Raw genomic sequence first — 25,567 nt, 5'->3', positions numbered from 1 at the left:
TGACCCTTGCTGAGCCTAAACACGGAAACTCAGACTTGCCCTGGGTTGTTTAAATTTCTTCTTAATCTCCTGAATGGACCTGCTGAGGCCCACAGGCCCACAGATGTCTGATTTTTGTGAAAGGCCTGGAATCTTTTGCTCCAACTGAGAGGGAGAGGTGGTGCCTAGAGTTGGGGAGTTTTAGGTCACGGGAGGAAATATTGGGGGCTGTGCCCTTCTCCAGTTCCACGGACAGTTTCTGAACTCTTCTAAGAAAGAAGGGTTAACAACAGAAGCTGGAGGAGTTGCTTTTATAAAATGACCCTTGATACTATGGTATGACTAAAGGATGGAAGGTGGAGGTGAGGTGCCTAGAGAATGCTACTTGGTCCTCCTCTCCCTGTCCCCAGGTGACAGTGTGTTGCAGACCTGAGGAGGGGCCGCTTTCCCTACTGCTACAGAAAACTCAGCCTCTGCCTGGTCACATGTGGCATGGCAGCTTTGAGAACAGGAGCCTGTGAAGAAGCAACTACAGGTTAACCAGGAACCTGGTATAGATTAATGAGTGGGCCATTATATACTCTATCTGGGAGTATATGAGGGAGAATGGACTCAAAACGTTGAAAAGAATGAGCCAGTTGGGAATTTGAGACAGAGACTGCTAGGGTCCACCAATATCTGGGTGCTCTGCTCCTTCTGTGGGCAATAGACAACATTTCCCCACCCCCTTGCATCTAGATGGGACCATGCAATTATTCCTGGCCAGCGAAATGTGGCTGGAAGTGCTGGACACCCTTCCAGGTCTGGCTTCTTAAATCTTCTGTGAGATTATACATATTCTGTCTTTATTCATGTGCTGGCTAGATGCAGAGGATCTAGGAGAGACCTGTGAAGCCCTAGAGGATAGCTGAGCCACAAGATGGGAGGAACCTGGGTCCCCGAGTGACTGCATGGAGCAGTCTCTCATACCACACTACATCCCCATCTTTACTGGAATGTGATATAGAGCAAAAATTAAAACTCAGTTACATGAAACCACTGAGATTTGGAGCTTGCTTGTTACAGTTGAAGGAAACCAAAAGATTTCTCCTCAAGAGATTGAGGATTGCTAAGTTAAGGACACTGAAAACGCAGGGGAGCACTCTGCCTCAGCCTCTATTTGCGTAACGGCAGGATGTAATCCTTCCTTACTAGAGACACCACTTGCATATTGGCCCAGAGAAGGCACCAGCAGGCACCAGAGAAACAGATTCTACTATTTCTCTACTTTCTCCCACCTTTTCAAAGATGGCAGCATCTCTCTCCTTTGTCTTGTCACTATGTAGGATTGATGGCTGTTTGTTAAAACATTATTTAAGCAAAGCCTCTAAGCCACTGCCTTGAGAGAAAAATACTTTTGAGGCCTCTCCCATATGACAGGTATAGCACATGCTAATAAACTTCTGCTTGTTTTTCTTTTATTAATGTGACTTTTGTTTTTAGGAGAGTGTCTCAACTAAGAACATACAAGTGCAAAGAAGATAAATTATGTTTTCTCCCTTCCACAGTCATTACCATACTAATCCAGAACTGAAGCTGAAAAGCCATGATGTAGAGCGAGAGGCCAAGGTTATCTATTTCCTTCTCAAAAGCTTCTCCCTGCACTTTCCAGAAGTACAAGTAAGAGTAAAGACATACCCCTGGGCGCTGGGGCTCAGGACCTACCTGGCTTATTTTGAGTTTACATTTCTTCTTAATCCCCTGAATGGAAATGTTTGTCTTCCTCTCCGTAATATTTCATGTTTACTTTAATATAAAAATACTATTTATAAAGATTTAGCCCTCAAGTTAAATGGACTTTTTAACCTGTGCCTTGGCATCTCCAAGTAATAGCCATGTTGAAGTTTGGCTCCACAGATTACTTCCCTCCCACTTCCCTCGTCATTTGGTAAAAAGAAAAGTGACTTCCTGAAACCACCTATGTAGGGTCACTAGATTTCAGATGCTGCTTTAGTTCTTTAAAAATAAAAATAAAAATAACTTTGATCCATTTTTTGTTAATACTGATGTTATAATATTAAAATGTTTAATAACTTGGTTTGACAAAAAAGAGCATTTTTTTTAAAATGCTCAAGAGATTTGTTAAGGAATACAAAATTACAAGGCTGGGCATGGTGGCTCATCCCTGTAATCCCAGCACTTTGGGAGGCTGAGGCAGGCAGATCACCTGAGGTCATGAGTTTGAGACCAGCCTGGCCAACATGGTGAAACCCCATCTCTACTAAAAATACAAAAATTAACTTGGTGTGATGGCAGGCCCCTGTAATCCCAGCTACTTGGGAGGCTGAGGCAGGAGAATTGCTCGAACCCTGGAGGCGGAGATTGCAGTGAGCCATGCCAGCACTGTTACACTGCAGCCTGGGCAACAAGAACGAAACTCCATCCCCCACAAAAAAAGGAATACAAAATAACAGCTAGATAGGAGGAATGAGTGCTAGTGTTCTATAGCACTATAGGATGACGAAGTTAACAATAATATGTTACATAATTTTAAATAGCTAGAAAGAGGTTGGTGAATGCTCCCAACGCAAAGAAAAGAGAAATGTTTGAGATGATGGATATGCTAATTACATTGATCTGATCACTATATCTTTATATTGAAACATCACTATGTAGCTTATAAATAAGTAAAAGAATTATATATCAATGAAAAGATAACATAAAATATGTTAAGTCTAAACTTTTTATTGAAGCTATGCCCTTCTTTGGGGTGGCGCAGCCAAGGTGTGAGATGGTGAATGCCTTTTTCCTGCCTTGTATTTACATCTTAGTGACTTTTCCCCATGTTTTAACTTGGGTCAGACTGCCTGGGAGGGTGAAACTTTAGGCCAGACTCACAGCCCGGACCCTGGAAAGTCCCCTAAGCCAACACTTGATCTTCAAACAGGAATTCATCAAGAGGATCTTAGATCAGGGAGGAGACACCTGAGCCAGCTTCTCGCCACACTGGAAACTCCCAGTTCTCTTCATGCTTTCTTTTCTTTTCTTTCTTTCTTTCTTTTTTTTTTTTTCTGAGATGGGATTTCACTCTTTTGCCCAGCTGGAGTGCAGTGGCACAATCTCGTCTCACTGCAACCTTTGCCTCCCAGGTTCAAGCAATTCTCGTGCCTCAGCCTCCCAGGTTCAAGCAATTCTCAGTCAGCCTCCCTGACTGGGATTACAGGCACTCGCCGCCACCCCCAGCTAATTTTTGTATTTTTAGTAGAGATAGGGTTTCACCATGTTGGCCATGCTGGTTTCAAACTCCTGACCTCAAGAGATCTGCCCACCTCAGCCTCTCAAAGTGCTGGGATTACAGGTGTGAGCCATCATGCCTCGCCCGTTTATATTTTCACAGTGTTCCTCTTTGCAACTCTTTAATGATTTAGCTGGATGAATCACTGAGAAATTCACTGTCCTCAGCAGCACAAGCTTGCTAAACTGCTGCCATCAGCCAAGGGGTTAGTGTGAGGAAAGAGTGGCCCTTAGACCCACTTCTCCACGTCTTGTCTAAATGTCATCATACAGTCTTTACCGTAGACTTAACAACAATTACCTTAACATAATACCTTGAGAAAATTTGTTGGAACCAAAAATAACTGAAAGCAGTGACCCAAGATATATTTGTATACTGATATTCACAGCCGCATTATTCGAAATAGTCAAAAGGTGGAAGAAACCCAAGTGTCCATCAACGGATGAATGAATGAACAAAATGTGGCGTATTTATATGATAGGATATTATTATTCAGCCTTAAAAGGGAAGGAGACTCTGACACATGCTACAACAAGATGAACCTTGAGGACATTATATTAAGTAAAATAATTCAGTCTCAAAAGGACAAATATTGTTTGATTTCACTTACATGAGGTACCTAGAGAAGTTAAACTCACAGAAGAGGAAAACAGAATGATAGTTTCAGGTGCTGGGGCAGGGAAGAATGCCAGTTACTGCTTAATGGGGACTGAGTTTCCATTTGGGAAGATGAAATACGTTCTTGAGATGGATGATGGAGATGGTAGTACAACAATGTGAATATATGTAAGGCCAGTGGACTATATACTCAAAAGTGGTTAAAATGGTTAATTTTGGCAGGGCGTGGTGGCTCACGCCTGTAATCCCAGCACTTCTGGAGGCCAAGGCGGGCGGATCACCAGAGGTCAAGTTGGAGACCAGCCTGACCAACATGGTGAAAACCCGTCTCTACTAAAAATACAAAAAAAATTAGCAGATGTGGTGGTGAGTGCCTGTAATCCCAGCTACTCAGGAGGCTGAGGCAGGAGAATCGCTTGAACCCATGAGGCAAAGGTTACAGTGAGCCAAGATCGCACCACTGCACTCCAGCCTGGGTAACAGAGCAAGACTCTGTCTCGAAAACCAACAAACAAACAAACAAAAAAGGTTATTTATGTTATGTGTATTTTATCACAATTTAAATAAGTTGTTGAAAAGGTGCAACATTGGGAGAATGTGTTGGGGTGGAGGCAAAGATTCCCTTGCCCCCTTCTCACCCCCAGATACAACTCTGCAGTCGGAGTAATGTTTTTAGTTTTATATTTTGTTTGCATACAAGCACACATTTCATAATTTATTTTGCTGCATTGGGCTTCTGAGCAAAGGATTAAAATGGTAATTTCCCATTTTTTCTTCACAGAGAAGAGCCAAGCTTTTGCATCCTTAATTTCTCTGCTCCCTTCCCCCGTAGGAATGATCGGCTTTTCTGTGACCTACAGGTTGCCGAAAATACCACCATCTTCCCAGGTCTTTATCTGGTTGTTCAGGACCCATCTAGGGAGCGTTAGGAGCTGCACAAAATGGAGAGGGAAGGTGCATCCTAGGAATTTGAGATAGGGCCTTTGAGGAGCTTGGAGTCTGGGAGAGGTTGCAGCCTCAATGCTAGAAAGGGTTTAGGGGTTGCTGGATTTTGTGGAGCCCCAGTGAGGTATTATGTTAATACCTGGGAGAAGTGGGGAGACCCTGATTGTAGCAAAGGTTTTCAAGGCAGGGTCTATGGTCAGCAGGGAGGTGCCCCATCCATGCACACTATGGCAGTTGGCAGGGAGAAGTGCCCTCCTAGGTATCCAAGCAATACTGGCAGTGGCAGCAGCATGACAAAAGGTACACACAGGACAACCACCATGGATTAAGGAACAGGCTGCATCTTTATTTTTCAGGACCAACTAAGCTTCCTGTCCTTGTGCCAGTCCCTGAAGGGAGCAGAGGGAGCCTGGGCTTAGGGGGCAGGGGAGGAATAAGCACTCAGAGCTGGGCATGAATCAGCTGGGAAGAAATAAAGAAGTGTGTCACTGCCCACACCTTTAATAAATGGCTTGGAACCTCCCGGCTCTCAAAGTTGCGCATGTTTTACTCTGCAATATCCATCTGTGGCTTCTATTGTCTTCTCACACTGTGGGACACTGAAGGAGATGGGACAGATGGCTGTGTGTGTGCTCCTTCCCCATGGGCAATGTGGCAGTGTACATTTTTATAAATTCCTTTTTCTTTCATCAAAAAAAGATTTTTCTTTATAGCAAAAGCAATATATTGCCATGCTTTTGTAGAAAAGTATAAGAAGAAAATTAAAGTCTCCCATAATGCTGCAATGATTCAGATAATCACTGCTACTATTTTATGTATTTCCTTCTCAGGGTTCCTCCCATATTGTTTAATTAATCTGTCCTAAGCCACAGATCCTCTTCAGGTCTCGCTGCCCCAAGTGAGCTGATGGACTTGTAGTCAACCGTCCACATTCCCCAGGCACTGGTTCCCACAGTAGCATATGGATTAGGAAGGTGGTGCGTGACACAGGACAGAGAAAAAGCGTATCTGCCTACGAGGGACATCAACTTACCACTGTCTCAGCCAATTCCTCACCAACCACACCTAATCTTAATACATGCAGTTTGGTTGCCATTGAGCTTGTTTCAAACGTTTTTTGGAACTTACACTATATTTATTTTTTATTTTATATATATATATATATATATATATATATATATATATATATATATTTTTTTTTTTTTTTTTTTTTAAAGATTGTAAGGGTGGTTAGGTTCTCAGGCCAGCTCACAAAAACTGAAGTGACCAACAAGGTAACTTAGAAATCGTCGATAACTGTTCTGAACACAGATTCCTTCTAAGCCTTTCTAGATTCTGGTCTCTCTGATACTAAAATGTCATGTCTGGAATCCTTCCCCCTTGTCTGGGGACCCTCTAAATATTAATGGTGTGTAGATTTGGCTAGGTAGATGGCAGTGAAAGGTCAAAAGCAAGGCGAGAGAACTCAGATGGGGGCGGCATGGTATCATCTGCAAGTGCGCGGCTGCTCATTTGGGAGTCCCAGTTGAAATCACAGGCTTTGGAGTCAATCCTGATCCAGGTTCAAATTCCAGCTCTGCTTTTCATTAACTGTGTGGGTTTCGGCACATCACTTAACCTCTCTGAGTCTTGGTTTTCTCATATGTCAAATGTAAAATAGGCCGGGCACGGTGGCTCACACCTGTAATCCCAGAAATTTGGGAGGCCAAGGCAGGCAGATCCCCTGAGGTCAGGAGTTGGAGACCAGCCTGACCAAGATGGTGAAACCCCATCTCTACTAAAAATACAAAAATTAGCCAGGCATGGTGGTGTGCACCTATAGTCCCAGCTATTCAGGAGGCTGAGGCGGGAGAATCACTTGAATCTGGGAGGCAGAAGTTGTACTGAACCAAGATGGAACCACTTCACTCCAGCCTGGGCGGCAGAGCAAGGCTGTCTCAAAAAAACAAAAAAAGTTAAATAATACGTCTTTCTAAATATGTTTGTGAAGGCTAGATGAGACAAGATATAATCTGACAGGCTTGAGAATGACATATCTTACAGATGGCCACTGCTGATGTGAACTGTTTAAGTTAGACCACAAATAACTGATAAGCATGTGAGTTAATACATATGTTAATTAGTTTGATTTAGCCATTTCACAATGTGTACATATTTCAAAACATGTTGCGCACCATAAATATATACAGTTTTTATTTGTCAACTTAAAAAAACATTTCTTCCATACTGACAAATAGACTCTTATACAACTATAAAGCCAAATAAATAAAAACCAAAAGCAAGCCAACAAATTAAAACTGTAGAGTGTGATGGATGATGTTATTTTGATGAAATTAATTGAGCTTCTTGAAATGTTGGTTTCTAGTGATGCCGGGACATGGTTCTTTAGAGCCTGGCACCCCTAGACCACTATATACTCAATAATGATTTGACTCACCCACACCTGTCCTTAGGCTGCGTGTAGTCTGTAAGCATGTTTTATTTAATTCTCACAGTACTATTTTTTCAATTTATTGCTATTATAGAAGAATTAAAAATTTTTACATAAAATTTGCCTTTCCAGCTTCTCTTGAAAAGCTGGAAAATCGAGCCCCACGGGGTCCATATTTCCAAGAGGCCATAAGGTCCAAGCTGAACAGCAGCCCATAAAAGCCTGAGCTTGGGCCTCTAGTCTGCCCCTGACTCCACACCCCCAGCTACATTCATTCACGTGTCCCACCAACTCCTGTAGGTATTTGGGTTTGTGATCCCTCTCTATGTGGCTTATGAAAAGCATCTGTCCTTTCTTCACCAGCCAGTGACAATTAAAACAGCACTTCCAGACACCAACAAAAGGTAAGAAACCCAAGTGCCAACAGTTACTGAAGTGAGCAGTCCGAAGCTCTAAGGTGCCCAACTGGAAGACCTCGCCAGTACACTTCTGTAAGGGCGTTTGGGAATTATTATTAAAATAGAAATATAAAATGTTTAAAGTCTCTTATGGAATTCTCAGTCTCCAGGATCCTTGAACCCCAGTTTGAGAACCACTGAGATAAGGGTGTCACGGACTTAGAACAGTGCCTGGAATACAGAAAAGACTTAATAAAAAGGCAGGGTGAGGCTCTGGATGCCAAAGCCTGCACAATGGGAGAGTGGCCCATAGTCCCTGTGGGCTGCCCACCTGACTCTTGGCAATGGGAGAGTGGCCCATAGTCCCTGTGGGCTGCCCACCTGACTCTTGGCAATGGGAGAGTGGCCCATAGTCCCTGTGGGCTGCCCACCTGACTCTTGGCAATGGGAGAGTGGCCCATAGTCCCTGTGGGCTGCCCACCTGACTCTTGGCAATGGGAGAGTGGCCCATAGTCCCTGTGGGCTGCCCACCTGACTCTTGGCAATGGGAGAGTGGCCCATAGTCCCTGTGGGCTGCCCACCTGACTCTTGGCAATGGGAGAGTGGCCCATTGTCCCTGTGGGCTGCCCACCTGACTCGAGCCACTGGGTTATGTTCACTGACATTCAACTTGCCGTTCACCGTGGTTTGCAGAGCGTCTTCTTTGGATGGTTCATCCACTCTGAGAGCCCTGTCCTGAGATTTCTTCTTGCTGGACTTCATTACAGGGACCAGGGTAGCAGAAGGGGGCTCCTCCCTTGCTCTCTTGGAAAAGACACCACACAGTTTTAGCATCTTGGAGTCACTGTGTTCAGATCATTAATCTCTGCCTTGTAGACATTAGGATACACAAATGGAGCCACGGCCTCCTGGAAATCAACTGGGTAAGGCATCTGCTGATTTGTTTCACACCACTTTATAAAAGGGGGTGGGAGAGCGAGGGGAGACATTGTGCTTACTTGATTTGAACAGTCTTAGAGAAATCACCAATATGAGAGAGAGCTAGAAGTTTAGGCCTGGCCGTCACTCACTAGAATGACAGGATGTCACTGGGCCTTGTCTAGGGTAGGGACAAATGTCTAAATCCAAAGTGCCTAATAATAATCAGGATCAGGCTGATCACTACCAAAGGGTGAGCCCATGGCCTGAACACAGCTGAGCAGTAAATGAACTGTAAGACATTTTGCCTTTGTAGCTCAAATGCAGTCTCCAGGGCAGGCAACCTTTACATTGTTTGAAGCTGTTCACAGTGAGTCACGTCTCAGGGTACACTGCTGACGTTTGTTTGCCAGCTTAGCTGAGTAATGCGAATGAAGACTCAAGGAGGGAAACGTGGGGAAGAAGTGGTCCCTGAATCTCGCAGGAGCTGTTGGAGGAGGCCAGGAGGAAACTTCACAGGGTAGAGGAAGGGGAGAGAGGGTTGAGAGGCCTTGAAGCTCTTCTCTGAGAGTTGGCTATGGACAGACAGAGGCTGCACACAGGACTTGCTCATAGAAGCCAGTCAATTCCTCAAGGTCAAAGCCAGCAGCATACTCCACAGGAGGCACAATCATGCCCAGCCCTGCTCCACTATGTCAGCGAACAGGTTCACCAACCGTGGGGAAGAAGTCTTCTCTGCAATGGCTGGGAGCTGCCAAGAACCAAGCAAGGGACTGTCCATGCGTTGCCAGTTCAGGTGTCACAAATATGCTTGTCATCCCTACAGTCTGTCCCAGTGGCCAGATTGACATTCTCACAGGAAGCATCACGCTGTATCCTCTATATGGTGACAAACAGAGGTTTGACGAAGTCAGGACATTGTCCTTGAAGGCCTTTGTTAAAGCATACCTGTATTACTTAGAAAAGTCCCACGGGAGCATGTTCTCAGCCACTAACACATGCCTAAGAGCTGCTTTATTATGTTGACGTAGGTTTAGCAAGGGTGAGCATCAGAGGAGAGGTGATATAGATGCAGGAGGGGTGAGTTTGCATAGAGACGGAGGGAAGAAGTGAGCAAACAGTCTGCATCCTGGGGTGAAGCTTAAGAAGGAATAAAGAGTAGTGCAATGGTCCTGAGGGCCCAGAGTACTGGAAGATGCCGACCGCCATCTGTGCAGGCAGAAGTCACAACCTGCCCCTCTTGTCCACTTAACCAGATCTAGTAAAAGCTCCACCTGCCCGCAGTGACAGAAGGATGCCTTCACACTGGTTGCCCAGAACTGCAGCCCAAGGGGATATTGGAGAGAAGAAAGAACCCCTAAGTTTCCTTTAGAAGCAAACACCTCCCATTTTGCAGATGAATAAACTGAGAGTCAGAAAAGTCTTGGACTAAACCAGGGATCCACCCCCTGCCGCCAAGAAAAGAAAAGTACTATTTTGCATGTGTTAAGCATTTGCAAGAACTTCTGGGCCTGTTCTCATGAATTTAAACTCTGGACCAGGTCTGTCTGAATTTGCAGAAATCCTTGGTTTCATTTGTGTTTTCTCGTGTTAACGCATGTGCTAAGAACAATACTGAGAATTCTCTATGGTGTATTTCTGTCACGGGGCCAGCTGTAGAACAAGAAACAGAGGGACAAAGAAGCAAGGAGACCTTGGTCAAAGTGCCTTCTGACCACTCATGGTTGAATTCCAGAGCCCAGGATTCTGGAGAAAACTCTGCCTTTGGTTCTCATAAAATCCCTGAGCCTGGAGGAATGAAAAGCCCTGTAAGTGAGAGACCTACAGTATATTCCTCAGATTCAAATCAAGCATTTCCCTTTACTGTCCTAGTTTTCTTCACAAGCACAGGAGAAGTGGATTCCAAATCAATTCAGGTTTTGTACCACGGTGGCTTAATGCTTCAGTAAAATCCTCAGCTTTAGTCATTGCCATGGGCTGAATTGTGTCCCTGTGAAGATATGATGAGGTCTTAACTTCCAGAACCTCAGAATGTGACCTTTAAAAGTAGGGTCATTGAGATGTAATCAGTTAGGACAAAGTCATACTTAAGCGGATGAGCCTTTAATTTAATATGACTGGTGTCCTTATTTTAAAAATGATATGAAGATACAAGGGAATAAGGCCATGTGATGGTGGAGGCAGAGTTTGGACTGACACAGCTGCAAGCCAAGAAAAGCCCAGAGCTGCTGAAACACGAGGAGCCAGACAAGGCCTGGAGCAGAGGCAACCTCAGAGCCCCCAGGAGAGACCAACCCTGCTGACACTGATTTCAGAGCCCCCAGCTCCAGAACCGTAAGTGAATACATTTCTGACATCTTAAGCTACCTAGTTGGCAGTAATTTGTCAGGACAACCTTATTGCATGGCTGGGTGAAAGGATGGGATGTAGGGTCCGGCCCAGGGTGGGAGATGGTTGCTAAGAGAGAGGAAGTCCAGTGTAACCAGGAAACATATAGGTTTTATATCCATTCTGCCCCAAAAATCTGAGCCAGCAGGCATGACAGACAGTATTCAAAGATCATGCTGCAAGTGTCTAAGCATAAAGTCTTTGTTCTTGCTTGGCTAATTAAAAACAAAACTGTTTTCTCCTTAAGGCAAAAAGAAATCTAAATAATACTCCAATCTTCAACAAAGCTGTCTGCAGAAACAGAGTGTGTGCAGTCTGGGTTTTTAAGGATGTGCGTTGCCTTGCAGCAGGCCATCCCCAGTGTGGCATGAAACCTGTGTGTACTCCAGTTCTCCCTTCTGTGCCGCCTCCAGACAGCGGGATCAGCGCTTTCCTGGCCAACATTTTTCTGCCTTTCATATCTCACTACTGTTCTACTGACACCAATCTCAAATGAACTTTAAACAAAGATGTGTCTTGTCATTACACCCACTTAACTTGCTGCAGTCTGTCTGTTGTCACATTTCTGTCTGTCCTTAGATCTTCTAGATAAACTGACTTTAAATGTGATCAGACCTTATGTCTCTGCATCTGTCATCTTCATGCGCTTCACACCGACATTCAGTGTTCACCTTTTTAACCACATGTTTACTGCTGGTGCCATTTTCCCCCCGTTTACTTCCTACCATTCTGATATTTGCATTGCATTAATATGCAAATTAAACAAAATGAAACGCTTCTTAATTCAGTTGAGAATTCACAGCCTGAAGACTGGCTGATTTATTTTTAAACGGATTTTTATAACTCCAAGTTTTGCTGCTATGTCAGAAAACAAGAAGGTCCCCAGATGTTTTCCTGCCTTCTTTTCTTTTTTCCTTCCTTCCTCCTTTTTTCTGTTTCTTTCTTCATTTCATATTTATTTATTTATTGATGTTAAGACATACAGAAAATTTACCATTGTAACCATGTTAAAGGGCACCATTCAGTGGCAATAAGTATATTCACATTCCTGCTTAACCATCGCCTTTTTCCATTTCCAAAACTTCTTTATCATCCCAAACGGGAACTGTATACCCGTGCAAAATACCCCTCCAGTTCTCCCAGTACCCTAGGCTTTGGCAACCACCATTCTACTTTTCATCTCTATGAGTTTAAATCCTTTATTTCTTCTAAAATTATCATTTCATTATGTGGGCAAAGTCATACGGACAATACATTTATAAAAGCTAATCAATTACCTTTACCTCACACCAGACACAAAAACTCAGAATGGACCACAGCACAGATCTAAACAAACGTAAAAGCTAAACTAAAATGTCTGGAAGAAAACACAGAAACCAATTTTGCAATCTTAGGGTAGACAAGGGTTTTTTGGGATACACACACACAAACCCATACAAGAAAAAAATGATAAACTGGACTTTCAAAATTAAACTCTGCACTTTGAAAGACACTATGCAACAGAATGGAGAAAAACATTCACAGTACATTTGTCTGAGAAAAGACTTGTATATGGGAAATATAAACAAGTATTACAACTCAGTAAAAAGAAGACAACCCAATTTTTAAAAAGAGATAAGATTTGAAAAGACATTTGGTAACAGAGGATACATAAATGACCAATTAGCTCTTAAAAAATGTTTTATATAATTAGTCATTAGCTAAAATCAAAAATTAAAGATGGATAAAATTTCTTTTCTAGCTTTATTGGTATAATTGACAAAAATGATGTATGTTCAAGGTGTACAACATGATTTCATACATGTATACATTGTGAAACGATTATCACAAATTAATTAACACACTACCTCACATAGTTACTATTGTGTGTGTGTGTGCACGTGCATTTATGTGTGTGTGGTGAGGACACTTGAGAGCTATTCTTAGCAATTTCAAGTATATAATAAAGTATCATTAATTATAGTCACCATGCTGTATGTAATATCCTCAGGACTTATTCATTTTATAACTACAAATGGTTGGAATTGAAAAGACCAACAATACAAAGTACTGACAAGGGTGTGATGCAACTGGAAGTGTCAGACATTGCTGACAGAAACGTGAAACGGCATGGGCATTCTGGCAATTCATTTAACATTTAAAGCATACAGATTTCCAGTTCAGGATATAAGGAGCTTAGGAGCCACTTCACCCTAACAACAAGCAAAAAGCTGAACAAACTGAAAAAATCAACAACTGTGATCTGTCATTGAAGGGAGGTCACAAGGCAAATCACTGCTCTGAAAATTGAAGAGACAGACAGGTAGATACAGAGAATCACAAGTTACCAGAGCAGAAATCCACGAACAGAAACTCCCATGGGAACCAACACTGAGATAAGAAAACTTGAAGTATAATTGATGAATCACTGGAGGCTCAGTGTGAATAAATCTATGAGTTAAAAACTCTAGGGAGACCCAGCTGGGTGCAGTGGCTCACTGGCTGCCATGGCTCATGCCTGGAATCCAAACACTTTGGGAGGTCAAGGGGAGCCTATTCAGATTGTCTATTTCTTCTTGTGTGAATTTTGGCAGATTTTGTCTTTCAAGGAATTCATCCATTATATCAGGTTATAACATTTGTAGGAAGAGTTGTTCAAAGTAGGCCTTTGTTTTTTAATGTCCATAGGACCTGTAGTGATATCCCCTTTTATGTCTAATATTAGTAATTTGTATTATTTCTTTGTTCTTTTTCTTAGTCTGGTTAGATACTTATCAATTTTATCATTGATCTTTTCAAATAATTAGCTTTTGATTTGTTTGATTTTCTCTATTGATTTTGTGTTTATGATTTCATTGCTTTTTCTCTAATTTCTATTATTCCTTTCCTTTCCTTATTTTGGGTTTAATTAGCTTTTTTTTCTAATTTCTAAGGCAGAAGCTTAGATTATTGATGTTGACCTTTTTTCTTTTCTGAATATGCATTCAATGCTATACATTTCTCTCTCAGCGCTTCTTTCACTGCTTCTCATAAATTTTGAGAAGTTGTATTTTCATTTCCATTTAATTCAAAGATTTTTTTTTTCAAAGATATTTTTAAATATCCCTGGAGACTTCTTATTTTACCTGTGTGTTATTTAGAAATGTGTTATTTAACCTCTAAGTATCTGGGGATTTTCCAGATATCTTTATGTTGTCAATTTTAATTTAATTTCATTGTGGTTTAAAAGCAGACACAGTATCATTTTATTTTTAAAAAATTGTTAAGATGTGTTTTATGGCCCAGAATGTGGTCTATGTTGCTGTTTGTTCCATGTGAACTTGAGAAGAATGTGTATCGTGCTGTTGTTGAATGAAGTAGTCTATAGATGTCAATTACATCCAGTAGATTGATGATGCCATTCAGTTAACCTATGTCTTTACTCATTTTCTGGCTGATGGATATGTTCATTTCTGATAGAGGTCTCCAACTATAATAATTAATACATGCATTTCTTTTTGCAGTTCTATCAGTCTTTGCCTCACATATTTTGATGCTTTGTTGTTAAGCACATACACATTAAGGATTGTTTTGTCTTTTTAAAGAATTGATCCCTTTATCATTATGTGATGATCCTCTTCATCACGGATAATTTTCTTTGCTCTGAAGCCTACTTAGTCTGAAATTAATATAGTTACCCCAGCTTTCTTTTGATTAATGTTAACATGGTATATGTTTCTCCATAGTTTTACTTTTTCGTTTTTTGAGACAGAGTCTTGCTCTGTCACTCAGGCTACAGTGCAGAGGCACAATCATAGCTCACTGCAGTCTGGACCCCCTGGACTCCCACTTCAGCCCAGCAAGTAGCTGGGACTACAGGTGCATGCCACCATACCTGGCTAATTTTTAAAAATTATTTCTTTGTAGAGACAGGATCTCATTGTGTTGCCCAGGCTGGTCTTGAACTTCTGGGCTCAAGAAATTCTCCTGTATCAGCCACTATGCTCAGCCATCACTTTACTTTTAACCTGTATGTGTCTTCATATTTAAAGTGAGTTTCTTATAGACAACAGAGTTGAATCTTGGTTTTCCATTGGCTCTGACAATCTCTGTCTTTTGATTTATGTATTTAGACCACTGCCATTTAAAGAGATTATTGATATACTGGATTAATAGCTATCCTACTTGAATATTTTTTATTCATTCCCCTCATTCTTCATTTTTATTTTTGCCTTTCTCTCTTTTTTTGCTGTATGGTTTTTTATAACAGAAATAATTTTAAATTTTTCAATTTTCTCTTCTTTCTTAGCATACCAATTATACCTTTTTTAAAAAGAAACTTTTTTGGTGGTTATCCTAGAGTTATCAATATACATTTACAACTAAATCCAAGTCCACTTCCAAATTATACTATAATGTCACAAGTGGTACAAGTACCTTATAATAAAATATTTTTATTTATTTGCTTTTGATCTTGTATTATTGTTGCCAATAACTTTACTTATACATAAGCACATGCATGCACACACACATACACACATAAGCACACAACATTGAAGACATTGTTGATATTACTATTTTGAACAAACTATAATCTGTTAGATCAGTTACAAATAAAAAATAAATTTTTTGTTTCTTACCAGTTTTTATTTATTTATGAGTAGCCGTTCTATATATACTTTATAAAAAAATTTTTTCATTTTTTATTGCATTTTAGGTTTTGGGGTACATGTGAAGAACATGCAAGATAGTTGCATAGGTACACATGTGGCAGTGTGATTTGCTGCCTTCCTCCCCTTCACCTACATCTGGCATTTCTCCCCATGCTATCTCTCCCCAACTCCCCACCCCCCCACTGTCCCTCTTCTATTCCCCCCAACAGACCCCAGTGTATAGTGCTCCCCTCCCTGTGTCCATGTGTACTCATTGTTTGACACCTGCCTATGAGTGAGAACATGCGTTATTTCATTTTCTGTTCTTGTGTCAGTTTGCTGAGAATGATGGTCTCCAGGTTCATCCATGTCACTACAAAGGACCCGAACTCATCGTTTTTGATGGCTGCATAATATTCCATGGTGTATATGTGCCACATTTTCCCTGTCCAGTCTATCATCGATGGGCATTTGGGTTGGTTCCAGGTCTTTGCTATTGTAAACAGTGCTGCAATGAACATTCATGTGCATGTGTCCTTATAACAGAATGATTTATAATCCTTCGGATATATACCCAGTAATGGGATTGCTGGGTCAAATGGAATTTCTCTTTCTAGGTCCTTGAGGAATTGCCACACTGTCTTCCACAATGGTTGAACTAATTTACACTCCCACCAGCAGTGTAAAAGTGTTCCTATTTCTCAACATCCTCTCCAGCATCTGTTGTCTCCAGATTTTTTAATGATCGCCATTCTAACTGGCATGAGATGGTATCTCAATGTGGTTTTGATTTGCATTTCTCTAATGACCAGTGATGATGAGCATTTTTAGCTATGTTTGTTGGCCTCATGTATGTCTTCTTTTGTAAAGTGTCTGTTCATATCCTTTGCCCACTTTTGAATGGGCTTGTTTGTTTTGTTCTTGTAAATCTGTTTTAGTTCTTTGTAAATTCTGGATATCAGCCCTTTGTCAGATGGGTAAACTGCAAAAATTTTTCCCATTCTGTTGGTTGCCGATTCACTCTAGTGACTGTTTCTTTTGCCGTGAAGAAGCTGTGGAGTTTGATTAGGTCCCATTTGTCTATTTTGGCTTTTGTTGCCAATGCTTTTGGTGTTTTGGTCATGAAGTCCTTGCCTACTATGTCCTGAGGAAGTCAAATTGTCTCTATTTGCAGATTTCCTACTTGTCCTATGTCCTGAATGGTTTTGCCTTGATTTTCTTCTAGGGTTTTTATGGTGTTAAGTCTTATGTTTAAGTCTTTATTGGAGTTAATTTTAGTGTAAGGTGTCAGGAAGGGGTCCAGTTTCTGCTTTCTGCACATGGATAGCCAGTTTTCCCAGCATCATTTATTAAATAGGGTATCCTTTCCCCATTGCTTGTTTTTGTCAGGTTTGTCAAAGATCAGATGGTTGTAGATCTGTGGTGTTGCCTCTGAGGCCTCTGCTCTGTTCCATTGGTCTATATCTCTGTTTTGGTCCCTGTACCATGCTGTTTTGATTACTGTAGCCTTGTAGTATAGTTTGAAGTTCGGTAGTGTGATGCCTCCCTCTGTGTTCTTTTTGCTTAGAATTGACTTGGCTATGCCGCTCTCTTTTGGTTCCATATGAAGTTCATGGTGTTTTTTTCCAGTTCTGTGAAGAAGGTCATTGGTAGCTTAATGGGGATAGCATTGAATCTGTAAGTTACTTTGGGTAGTATGGCCATTTTCACAATACTGATTCTTCCTAACCATGAACATGGAATGTTTCTCCATCTGTTTGTGTCCTCTCTTAATTCGTTGAGCAGTGGTTTGTAGTTCTCCTTGTAGAGGTCCTTTATGTTCCTTGTGAATTGTATTCCTAGGTATTTTATTCTCTTTGTAGCAATTGTGAATGGCAGTTCGTTCTTGATTGGCTATTTTTAAGTCTGTTATTGGTGTATAGGAATGCTTGTGATTTTTGCACATTGATTTTGTATACTGAGACTTTGCTGAAGTTGCTCATCAGTTTCAGATTTTGGGCTGAGATGATGGGGTCTTCTAGATATATAATTATGTCATCTGCAAATAGAGACAATTTGACTTCCTCTTTTCCTATTTGAATACCCTTTATTCCTTTTTCTTGCCTGATTGCTCTGGCTAGGACTTCCAGTACTATATTGAATAGGAGTGGTGAGAGAGGGCATCCATGTCTAGTGCCAGATTTCAAAGGGAACGCTTCCAGTTTTTGCCCATTCAGTATGATATTTGCTGTTGGTTTGTCATAAATAGCTTTTATTATTTTGAGATACGTTCCATCAATACCTAGTTTATTGAGGGTTTTTAGCATAAAGCGCTGTTGAATTTTGTCAAAGGCCTTCTCTGCATCAATTGAGATAATCATGTGGTTTTTGTCTTTGGTTCTGTTTATGTGGTAAATTACATTTATAGACTTGCGTATGTTGAACCAGCCTTGCATCCCCGGGATGAATCCTACTTGATCATGGTGGATAAGCTTTTTGATGTGCTGTTGCAATTGGCTTGCCAGTATTTTATTGAAGATTTTTGCATCTATGTTCATCATGGGTATTGGCCTGAAGTTTTCTTTTCTTGTTGAGTCTCTGCCGGGTCTTGGTATCAGGATGATGTTGGTCTCATAAAATGATTTTGGAAGAATTCCTTCTTTTTGGATTATTTGGAATAGTTTCAGAATGGTACCAGCTTCTCTTTGTGTGTCTGGTAGAATTCAGCTGTGAACCCATCTGGACCTGGGCTTTTTTGTGCGGCAGGCTCTTAATTGCTGCCTCAACTTCAGATCTTGTTATTGGTCTGTTCAGGGTTTCGACTTTTTCCTGGTTTAGGCTTGGGAGGAGGCAAGTGTCCAGGAATTTATCCATTTCTTCCAGGTTTACTAGTTTATGTGCATAGAGTTGTTTGTAATAATCTCTGATGATGGTTTGAATTTCTGTGGAATCTGTGGTGATATCCCCTTTATCATTTTTTATTGCATCTATTTGGTTATTCTCTCTTTTCTTTTTTATTAATCTGGTGGTCTGTCTATTTTGTTGATGTTTTCAAAAAACCAGCTCCTGGATTTATTGATTTTTTGAAGGATTTTTTATGTCTCTATCTCCTTCAGTTCTGCTCTGATCTTAGTTATTTCTTGCCTTCTGCTAGGTTTTGAGTTTTTTTGATCTTGCTCCTCTAGTTCTTTCAATTTTGATGATAGGGTGTCAATTTTGGATCTCTCCTTGCTTCTCATGTGGGCACTTATTGCTATATATTTTCCTCTCGAGACTACTTTAAATGTGTCCCAGAGATTCTGGTATGTTGTGTCTTCATTCTCGTTGGTTTCAAAAAACATCTTTATTTCTGCCTTCATTTCATTGTTTATCCAGTCAACATTTAAGAGCCAGTTGTTAAGTTTCCATGAAGCTGTGTGGTTCTGAGTTAGTTTCTGAATTCTGAGTTCTAACTTGATTGCACTGTGGTCTGAGAGACTGTTTGTTATTATTTCTGTTCTTTTGCATTTGCTGAGGAGTGATTTACTTCCAATTATGTGGTCAATTTTAGAGTAGGTGTGATGTGGTGCTGAGAAGAATGTATATTCTGTGGATTTGGGTTGGAGAGTTCTGTAAATGTCTATCAGGTTTTCTTGTTCCAGGTCTGAGTTCAAGTCCTGGATATCCTTGTTAATTTTCTGTCTTGTTGATCTGTCTAATATTGACAATGGGCTGTTAAAGTCTCCCACTATTATTGTGTGGGAGTCTAAGTCTCTTTGTAAATCATTAAGAACTTGCCTTATGTATCTGGGTGCTCCTGTATTGGGTCCATATATATTTAGGATCGTTAGCTCTTCTTGTTGCATCGATCCTTTTACCATTATGTAATGACCTTCTTTGTCTCTTTTGATCTTTGTTGGTTTTTGTTTACTTATTTATTTTTGCTGACACGGGAGTCACACATCACTTTTTTTCAGTCAGCACTGCCCGTCTGTAGGTTTCTCTTTGTGGGTTTGTCTTTTTGTAAAATATTGTTTACTTATTGCAGTTTCAGGTTTTTTATTAATTGAAAATTGCATTCTTTCACTAGAGCTTACAATGTTAGAAAATTTTATGCACAGGCTAAAAGGAGGTAGATTTCAGAAAAAAAGATGGCTAGTCACAGTGGCTCATGCCTATAATCACAACACTTTGGGAGGCTAAGGAACTTAGGGAGTTCAAGACCAACCTAGCCAACATGGTGGAAAAAAAAAAAAAAAGAGCTCCTGAAAGAGGCACTACACATAGAAAGGAACAGCCAGTACCAGCCACTCCAAAAACATACCAAATGGTAAAGAGCATAAACAAAATGAAGAATCTGCATCAACTAATGGGCAAAACAGCCAACTAGCATCAAAATGGCAGTATCAAATTCCCACATAACAATATTAACCCTAAATGTAAATGGGCTAAATGCCCCAATCAAAAGACACAGACTGGCAAATTGAATAAAAAGCCAAAACAGATTGGTGTGCAGTATCCAGGAAACTCATCTCACATGCAAAGATACACAAAGGCTCAAAATAAAGGGATGGAGGAAGATTTACCAAGCAAATGGAGAGCAAAAAAAAAAAGCAGGAGTTGCAGTTCTCACATTTGATAAAATAGATTTCAAAGCAACAAAGACACAGTGGTAAAAGGATCAATGCAACAATAAGAGATCTTAATACCCAGATACATAAGACCCATAATGAGATGTAGACTCAATGAGACAGAAAATTAATAAAAATATCCAGGACTTCAACTTAGGTCCAGAACAAGTAAACTCAATAAATATTTATAGAGTTCTCCATTTTAAATACACAAAATATTGATCAGCCATTTTTAGAATGAAGCAATATTCCTGTTCTCTCTCCCTCTTTTTCTTCCTCTTTCTTTCTCTCCTTCTCTCCTTTTTTTACTTTTCAACATCCTAGTTCCTCACCTCTACTCAATACATTCCTCTGAACACCTGATTCCTTGTGATTCTCCCGTCCCACCGAAACCTCCAATCCATAAAAAAAAAAAAAAAAGAAAGAAAAGAAAAAAAAAAAAACCAGAAAATGTACTTGGGGCACATGGAGGCACAGTGCAGTGTTGTTGGAAAATAGTTATTCAGCACTTTCAGTGAGCAGGATGGGCACAGAGAAATGTCCCATGTGATTGAGTGGCCTGTACTGACACTTCAGGAGCTCTTGTAAAGCAGGCCTGGTGGTGACAAAATCTCTGAGTACTTGCTTGTTCACAAAGGATGTTATTTTTCCTTCACTTATGAAGCTTAGTTTGGCTGGATATGAAATTCTGGGTTGAAAGTTCTTTTCTTTAAGGATGTTGAATATCAGTCCCTACTCACTTATGGCTTGTAGGGTTTCTGCTGAGAGATCTGCTGTGAATATGATGGGCTTCTTTTGTGGGTAAGCGGACCTTTCTCTCTGGCTGCCCTTAGCATTTTCTCCTTCATTTCAACCTTGGTAAATCTGACGATTATGTACCTTGGGGCTGCTCTTCTTGAGAAATATCTTTGTGGTGTTCTCTGTATTTCCTGGACTTGAATATTGGCCTGCCCTGCTAGGTTGGGGAAGTTTTCCTGGATAATATCCTGAAGAGTATTTTCCAACTTGGATTCATTCTCTTTGTCACTTTCAGGTACACCTATCAAACGTAGATTAGGTCTTTTCACATAGTCCCATATTTCTTGGAGACTTTGTTCATTCCTTTTTATGCTTTTTTCTCTAATCTTGTCTTCTCATTTTATTTCACTGAGTTGATCTTTGACCTCTGATATCCTTTCTTCGGCTTGGTCAATTCGGTTGTTGAAACTTGTGCATGCTTCGCGAAGTTCTCATGTTGTGTTTTTCAGCTCCATCAATTTACTCATATTCCTCTTTAATTTGTCTATTCTCATTAGCATTTCATCAAATCTTTTTTCAAGGTTCTTAGTTTCTTTGCATTGGGTTAGAACATGTTCTTTTAACTCACAGAAGTTTCTCATTACCCATCTTCTGAAGCCTGATTCTGTCATTTCATCACACTCATTCTCCATCCAGCCTTGTTCCCTTGCTGGTGAGGAGTTGTGATCCCTTGTAGGAAGCGAGGTGTTCTGGTTTCGGGTGTTTTCCTCCTTTTTGTGCTGGCTTCTTCCCATCTTTGTGGATTTATCCACCTGTCATCTTTGTAGTTGCTGATTTTCAGATTGGGTCTCTGAGTGGACATCCAGTTTGTTGATGATGAAGTTATTTCTGTTTCTTAGTTTTCCTTCTAACAATCTGGCCCCTCTGCTATAGGAACTGCTGAGGTCCACTCCAGGCCCTGCTTGCCTGGGGATCACCTGCAGCAGCTGCAGAACAGTAAGGGTTGCTACCAGTTTCTTCTGCTATCTTTGTCCCAGAATGATGCCTGCCAAATGTCAGTCTGATCAGTCCTTTGTGAGGTGACTCTTTGGATATATGGGGGTCAGGGAGATGCTTGAGGAGACAGTCTGTCTTTTATAGGAGCTCAAGTGCTGAGCTGTGAGCTCCATTGTTCATTCAGAGCTGCTGGGCAGGTATGTTTAAGTCTGCTGCAGCAGAACTCATAAACCCCCCCTTTTTTTCCCAGGTGCTCTGTCCCAGGGAGTTAGGGCTTTATTTATGAGTTTCTGTTGTGCTGCTGCCTTTTTTTTTCATGGCTGCCCTGCCCAGCAAGGAGGCAGCCCAGTCACTGTCTGCCTGCAGAGGCTTTGCTGAGCTGCTGTGGGCTCAGCCCTGCTGCTGTGTGAACTTCCCTGCAGTCCTGTTTATATGGGTGTGGTTAGAACTGCCTCGGCAATGGTGGCCCACCTCTGTAATGGGGGACTCTCTCTGTATGGCAGGCTACCTCAATAACGGTGGGCTGCCTCAGCAGTGGCAGGCTGCCTCAGCAATGGCAGACTACCTCCATAGGGGTGGAATGCCTCAGTAATGTTGGACGCCCCTCCCCCACAGAGCTGGACCATCCCGGGTTCAGCTGTGCTTGCCATGAAACTCTGAACCCCGAGTGTTTACAATGGCTGTTTTTTGTTTTTTTGTGGGGGTGGGACCAGCCGAGCCTGATCACCTGGCTCCGTGCCTCAGAGCCTTTTTTTTTAAGTTGAACGGTTGACTTTCTCCCAGGTGTTCCAGTCGCCTGCTGAAAAGGCACTGGGATCTGTGTGATTTCCCATGTGGTGACCCACCTTGCCAGCTGAAACAACAGTGCTGAGATTCATGGAGCTTTTTTGCCTGGGAATCTCTGGCCAAAACAGCCACGCTGGCGACCCGTGGGGCTCCTCCGCCTGGGAATCTCCTGGTCTGTGGGCAATAAAGATCCATCTGGAAATGCGGCGTTCACTCACCCTCTGCGCTTTCACTGGGAGCTGTGATCCTGAGCTTCTCCTAAACAACCATTTTGGATCTTCTTCAAAAATAAATTTTTAAATTTACCTTCACTTATTCTTTCTCTATTGCTCTTTCATTCTTTATGTAGATTCAAGTTTCTAACCTATATTGATTTCTTCTCTCTGAAGAACTTCTTTTAACATTTCTTAAAAAGGCAGATTTACTGGCAACAAATTCTCTCAATGTTTATTTATCTGAGAAAGTCGTTATTTCTCTCTCACTTTTGAGGAATAATTTTGCAGGATATAGAACTCCAGATTGGTGGGGTTTTCTTCTCTCAACACTTTAAATATTTTACTCCACTCTCTTCTTCCATGTTCATGGATAGGTAGACTCAATATTGTCAAAATGTCAGTTATTTCCCAACTGTATTATAAAGTCAATGTGAAGTCAGTAAAATCTCAGCAGTTAATTTGTGGATGTCGACAAACTAATCCAAAGTTTGTATGGAGAGGCAAGAGACCCAGAAGTAGCAAGTCAATATTGAAGGGGAAGAACAAAGTTGGAAGACCAACCCTATGTAATGGAAGATTTACTATAAAGCTGCAGTAATTACAAGAGTGTGATGCTGGTGAAAGAACAGACAGATAGCTCAAGGGAACAGAATAGAGAGCCCAGAAATACACCCACATGGATGTGGTTAACTGATCTTTAACAAAGAAAGAAAGGCAATACAATGAAGAAAAGATCGTCTTTTCAACAAATGGTGCTGGAGCAACTGAATATCCACATGCAAAAATATAAATCCAGACACAGACCTTACACCCTTCAAAAAAATTAACTCAAAATAGATTACAGACCTACCTGTAAAATGCAAACCATGAAAGTCCTAGAAGGTAACATAAGAGAAAGTTTAGATGACCTTGGGTTTGTTGGTGACTTTTTAGATATACTAAAGGCACAATCCCTGAAAGAAGAAATCAACAAAATGGACATCATTAAAATTCAGATTTTCTGCTCTGTGAAAGACATTGACAAAATAATAAAATGATAAGCCATAGACTGGAAGAAAATATTTGCAAAAGACATATCTGATAAAGGACTTTATTCAAACTATACAAAAAAACTCTTAAAACTCAGCAATAAGAAAACAAACATCCTGATTTAAAAATGGGTCAAAGACTTTAATAGACACCTCACCAAAGAAGACATACAGTTGAAAAATAAGTATATGAAAAGATGTTCCACATCACATATCATCAGGAAATGCAAATTAATACAATAGGATGGCACCATCTACCTATTAGAATGGCTAAAATCCAGAACACTGATAATACCAAGTGCTGACAAGAAGTTAGAGCAACAAAAACTCTTGTTCATTGCTGCTAGGAATGCAAAATGGTAGACACTTTGGAACACAGTTTTATAACAAAAACAAATATATTCTTACCATATGATCCAGCAGTTATGCACCTTGATCCAGCAGTTATTTCACCCAAAAGAGGTTAAAACTTTCATCCACACAAAAACCTGTACATGGATATTTATAGAAGCTTTATTCATAATTTGCCAAAACTTGGAAGTAACCAAGATATCCTTCAGTAGGTAAGGAGATAAATAAACCATGGCACATTGAGATAATGGAATATTATTCAGAGCTAAACAGAAATGAACTATCAAGCCAGAAAAGACATGGATTCTAGCCTGGGCAACATAGCTAGACTCCATACCTACAAAAACATTAAAAAATTATCCAGCATATGGCTCACACTTTTAGTCTTAGCTACTTGGGAGGCTGAGGCAGGAAGATCACTCAAGCCCAGGAGGTCAAAGCTGCAGTGAGCTCCGATTACACCAATGCACTCCAGCCTGGTTGACAGTGAGATTGTCTCTAAAAAAAAAAGACATAGATGAAATTTAATATAGTGAAAGAAACCAGCTTTAAATGGCTACATATCATATAATTCCCACCGTATGACATTCTGGAAAAGGCAAAATTATGGAGAGAGTAAACAGACGAATGGTTGTCAGGGCCTGGAAAGATAGGCAAGGCACAGAAGATATTTAGGGCAGTAAAACTATTCTATGTGATACCATAATGGTGAATATATGTCATATGTTTATCCAAACCCAGAATGCACAATACCTAGAGTGAACCCTAATGTTAACTATGACCTGTGGACACTAATATTGTGTTAGTGTGGGTTCATCAACTGTTAACAAAGGTACCACTCTGGTGTGGGATGTTGTTAATGGGGAGGCTGTGCATGGTGGGAGTAGAGGGTAATGGGAACTCTCTGTATTTTTTGCTCAATTCTGCTGTGAGCCTAAAGCCACACTAAAAAATAAAGTTCATTTAGAAAGAAAAGAAATTAATACATATTCAAAAAACTAAGCATGTCACCTAGTCATTTCAGTCCTAGGTATTTACCCAAGAGAAATGAAAACATGCCCACACAAAGACTTGTACACAAATGTTCAGAGGGGCTTTATGCACATGAACTAAAAACTGGAAACAACTCAAATGTCCATCAGTGGGTGACTGGATAAACAAAATCAGGTTATCCATGAAGTGGAATATTACTAGCAATAAAGAGAAATAAACTATTGATATCCTAAAAGTCATTATGCCAAGTGAGGGAAGCCAGAAGCAAGGGAGTCCACACTCTACGATGCCATTTATATAAATTCTTAAA

The sequence above is a fragment of the Callithrix jacchus genome, chromosome 11 (assembly GCF_049354715.1).
Source record: "Callithrix jacchus isolate 240 chromosome 11, calJac240_pri, whole genome shotgun sequence".
Lineage (NCBI taxonomy): Eukaryota > Metazoa > Chordata > Mammalia > Primates > Cebidae > Callithrix > Callithrix jacchus.
This window is presented reverse-complemented; position numbering follows the sequence as displayed.